At 41.0% G+C, this 5,253-nt stretch overlaps 1 pseudogene across 1 annotated transcript; it reads left to right on the top strand.

The window, feature by feature from the left end:
* Positions 1–232: 232 nt before the first annotated feature.
* LOC308516648 (ribosomal protein uL24-like) lies at positions 233–672 on the top strand (annotated as a pseudogene). Its single transcript has one exon. The product of its transcript is annotated as a ribosomal protein uL24-like (transcript).
* The last annotated feature ends 4,581 nt before the right edge of the window (positions 673–5,253 follow it).

Below are 5,253 nucleotides of genomic sequence, written 5' to 3'. Positions count from 1 at the left end.
GCAGAGGAAAATGGGATAGTGATGAAGAAGAAACTTTGGAGATAGTGAGGGGCAGTTTGTCCAGACTGTTGAGAACTCAGAATTATAGTTTGATTGGGATAGAAATCCTGCTAATAGCACATGGTGCCTGAAATCTGAGCATTCTACTTTTAGGTTTTCCCGTTCATGTTTTTGGAGACTGCCTATTAAAACATTCCTGGTTGGGGAGCACTTCCGGCGCCAAATGGTCACTATGAAGTTCAACCCCTTTGTGACCTCAGACCGCAGCAAAAACCACAAAAGCCACTTCAATGCCCCCTTGCACGTGCACCACAAGATCATGTCTTCCCCGCTCTCCAAAGAGCTGCAGCAGAAGTACAGTGTCTGCTGTCCATGCCCATCCACAAGGATGACAAGGTCCAGGTGGTTCGAGGACACTTACAAAGGTCAGCAGGTCGGCAGGTAGTACAGGTGCACAGAGAGAAACATGCCATCTACATCGAGCGGGTGCAGTGTGAGAAGGCTAACCGCACAACTGTCCACGTGGGCATTCACCCCAGCAAGGTGGTTATCACCAGGCTAAAACTGGACAAAGATCGGAAAAAAATTCTTGAACACAAAGCCAAATCTCAACAGGTTGGAAAAGAGCAAGGCAGATATAAGGAAGAACTTATTGAGAAAATGCAGGAATAAATGTAGCATGTTGTGTAACCATGGTTGAGCTGTAGGTTTTTAGCCTGGTGTGTATTCCTTTAAAATTGTTTAAGATGTCTCTGGAATATTTTTTTTCCTTCCTGGTTTGTTATTGATATGTGGCTCTGAATATTTATTGTTGCTGTTTGGATTAATTTTATGAATAAGAATTGGAAATGTTTCTTAATTCAAAAAATAAAACAATAAAAAATTCCTGGTTGGAAACTGTTTGTATAGAAGCCCATAAGTATTAAGTATTTGCTGTGTTTACCATGCTTAGCTCTCTGTAAGGAATATGGAATAATGTTAAATGCCTCATGTTCTCAAGAAGCTTGAATTTAAAAAAAAATAAAGAAGAAATATAAATATTAAAAATTAAAAAAGAAGCTTGAGTTTTAGGGGTGAAATCAGGCAGGCAGGTGAACGGCTAGGAGCCAGTGGTCCTGGATTGTGAGAGGGATATCTGAAAGGTCCCAGATTGTGAGAGGGTGCAGGCTGGGCTGAGGAACGCGCGCCCTCCCCGCACAAATTTTGTGCACCGGGCCTCTAGTTGTTATATAATACATTAAAATAAAAATATAAGTAATTATACTTTGAAAATGCTAACTACATAGAAAAAGTAAAATTTTTATTAAACATTCATTTGTTAATAAGATGAGCATTTCCCCCAAGTAGTCATATATCTATAAGTGAATATTAATTATTTATGGAGCTCTGAGAAATGATTAACATTAATTCTATTTCTATTATTTTATAAGTAAATGTACTCACTGAAAAAAACTAACTCATATGGTTGGATGGGAATTCATATATTCTTGTATAGCAAGTTCGTCAGTGTTTTTAACTCTGAATTATATGCCAAGAATCATGTGGCGATGAACTCTCATCCAAAATTCCTTTTAGTAACTTACTTATCAGCTAACAAGTCCATTAGGTACCCCTTCACTTTTGCTGAAAGCAAATTGGTAATTCAATTGCCAAAGGTTTACTACGAAGTTATTCAGTTATTCATATTGTCTCCTTTTTTTTTTATTTTGTTTTGGCCACCCTGAGTGGTTCTTACCCCCCTGCACAATGCACCTCCATAGGACTTGGCATGTGGGAGAGGTAAAGAGAGAAGCCTGCCAGGGTACACAGGGAAGCCCGAGCTCAGGCATGTTCTTAGAGAACGTGTAGGCATTGAGAGGCTGAATGAATTCCCCTAAATAATCACCACCTGTGTGTTTCTTCTTGGGAAAGCTGTACTCCAATTGAGAGATGGAGGACATAGAGTTGGGGTTCAAGAGTCAAACAGAATTTTGAATTCTGACTGCCATATACTGCCAGCATGATTTAGATTTCCTCTTCCATTCTATAGGGATAATAAATGTACTTATTACTTAGTGCTGTGGTCAGCAAACTGCGGCTCGCGAGCCACATGCGGCTCTTTGGCCCCTTGAGTGTGGCTCTTCCACAAAATACCGACTTCTGTGCATGGCCCACGAAGTTTTAATTGCACTGTACATGACCACCCTCATGTGGTATTTTGTGGAAGAGCCACACTCAAGGGGCCAAAGAGCCGCATGTGGCTCGCGAGCCGCAGTTTGCCGACCACTGACTTAGTGCTTTTGTGAAAATGTGCAAAATGCCTAGAACATAAAAAGCATAACTGCTCAACAAAAGTTTTCTCTCTCTCTCTCTCTCTCTCTTTCTCTCTCTCTCTCTCTCTCTCTCTCTCTCTCTCTCTTTTTCTCTCTCTCTCTCTGCTATATGCCAGGTTCTCTTCAAAGCGTTTTAAATAAATTATCTTATATAGTCTTCCAGCAACTCTATGAAATATGGACTTTTTTATTCCCACTTTACAAGTGAAGAAATTGAGGCATTGATGAGATTAGATCTCAAAGTTACACATCTAGTAGATGGTGGACCATGAATTCAAAGCCAGACAGCTGACTTCGGAGCCTGCTGCCTCAGCCATGACCCCTCACAGTAGGTGGCACAAGGAAGTCCGATTCTGTCCCAATGCTTAGAGCACATATGTGTTAGCCAGTTCTCTAAGAAGAGTGAAAACTCTTAAAATAGCAAAGTTCCATGAACTTTGTTCAAAAGTTTGCTCAACCAATCTTCGGTGGAACAGTTTGCTGTCTCCTGAAGGTTTGCTATCCAGCAGCTACTGAACAAAAGTGCTGCTTGCCTGATCCATGATCTCTAGAAAACTAGCTGGGGAAATCACCGTGTTCTAAGGTCCTTTTGCAGTATTTTTAGGGATTGTCAGATTTCTCCCCCTTTCTAACCTAGCAAAGTACAGACTGGCTCCTGGACAGCCTCCTATATCCAAGGCTTCAAATGCCCCAAGAATTGACCTAACACAGCCTCATCACTTCCTGCTGAGGTTGCTAGGGTTCAATTTCTATGCCAGGAACTACTGAAATATTGGTTGGTTAAACCAACCCTGTATTAGGATCTTGAGGTACTTGGCGGGGCTCAGTTGCATGGTGTTATCTTATCTTTTCTTTTCTTTTCTTTTCTTTTCTTTTCTTTTCCTCTTCTTTTCTTTTCTTTTTTAAGAATTAAAGCTTTGTTTTATCTATTTATTTATTTTATTGATTAAGTTATTACATACGTGTCCTTATCACCACATTGCCCCCATCCCGCCCCCACTCATGCCCTCACCCTCCTGTTGTCTGTGTCCATTGGTTAGGCCTATATGCTTGCATATAAGTCCTTTGGTGGATCTCTCCCCCTTACCCCCATCCTCCCCTACCTTCCCTCTGAGGTTGGGCGATCTGATCAAAGCTTCTCTGTCTCTAGATCTGTTTTTGCTCATCAGTTTATGTTGTTCATTATATTCCATAAATGAGTGAGATCATGTGATATTTATCTTTCTCTGACTGGCTTATTTCACTTAGCTTAATGTTCTCCAGTTCCATCCATACTGTTGCAAATGGTAAGAGTTCCTTTTTTTACCGCAGCGTAGTATTCCATTGTGTAGATGTACCACAGTTTTTTAATCCATTCATCTACTGATGGACACTTAGGCTGTTTCCAAAGCTTAGCTATGGTGAATTGTGCTGCTATGAACATAGGGGTGCATATATCCTTTCTGATTGGTGTTTCTGGTTTCTTGGGATATATTCCTAGAAGTGGGATTACTGGGTCAAATGGGAGTTCCATTTTTAGTTTTTTGAGGAAACCAGACCAGCAGTTGCAGCATGCTCAGTGTTGATGGACTGGGGTGTCTTTGCCTGCTGTTCAAGAAACTTGGAATTGGAGCCTTTTGCAGAGGTCCTATGGGCATTAGGGAGGGGGTCAAGGATGGTGAGAGTCATGTTTGCAAGTAAGAGGAGCCAATGGGGAAGCTTGATTCTTGACGGTGCCCAACTGGCCAATTAGACAGCCGAGTGTGGTAACTGGCTGTCCAGGCCTGGAGTCTGGCTAGCAACCACCTTCTACATCTGGCAGCACTGTGGCCTGTCTCTGGGGCAGTTTATTTTGGGCTTCATGGCTATTACCCAGAGTCAGGAATAATGTCTTTCATTTTGAGACGTCTAAACCCCCAATCGCAGGCGTGTTTTCCTCTAGGGCAGAGGGCAAATGCAATTACATCTGTGACCAATTTGCACAGCTGGGAGCTCAGCCTCCTGACAGAAATATTTATTTGAGATTCAAGTCTCCAGGGAGTTGGGGAACCATGCAGAAAGTGAGGTCCAGCGAGCATTTGTTGTCCATGTTCACTAGTCTGAACCTTGAGAACAAAACACAACAGAAAGCGTTAACATTGGCTTTTATAAGCTAATGCTGTGACCACTCTCTCTACAAACCAGGAGGTTTTTGAGGCTTAGAGGAGAATAAGAATATTCAAATAAGATATGGTTGCCATTGACCTTGTACAAACAGCATGCATGTTACACATAGAACTAGTGAAGGTAAAACAATCCTGATTTCTAGTTGTGTCTCTACCGCTAACCATGGCCTCCTGGGCTAATCCACTCAGGTACTTTCTCTATTATGCGGGAGAAGTGCAGTATCCAGGCCTGTGAGCTTTTTAAGGATCTAAAAATTTGTCTGGGACTGGAAAGAATCACCCCCAAATTCAAAAGAGAAAATTGCAAAACACTGTCTATTAAAAATGTGTTAATATGTCCAGTTCACTAATTTTTAAGTATATCTTTTTAAAATGCATTAATTTAAAAAGTTTACTGGGTTAGATTTTCTCACTGTGTAAATCCCCAAGTAAGCTGAGAATCACTATTAATTATAAATGATGTGTCTAATGATATTTAAAGCAAGATGGTGAAAAGCTTGTCATTTTTTAAAGTAAAAATTAAATTTAAAGTAAGTGCTTTTTATGGTTTAATATTTAATGTGGGATGGGGCACAAAGGTCTTCCAATATCCTGGAACTTTACCTGTCTAGCCCTTAGCTGCCTGCTCTCGAGTGGATGACCTGTGAGGCTCCCTTCAGCTTTAACATGCATGGAACATTGGCAGAGGAATTGTAATTAGATACATTCTCAATAAGGTTGAGCTAATCTTTTGGAGGCTAAGCTATGCCAGAAAGATCTGTTAGTGTTGTAACTGCTGCAGATATTCTGGCTGAGAA

The sequence above is a fragment of the Myotis nattereri genome, assembly GCF_964212035.1.
Source record: "Myotis nattereri genome assembly, chromosome: 3".
NCBI lineage: Eukaryota > Metazoa > Chordata > Mammalia > Chiroptera > Vespertilionidae > Myotis > Myotis nattereri.
This window is presented reverse-complemented; position numbering and strand designations above follow the sequence as displayed.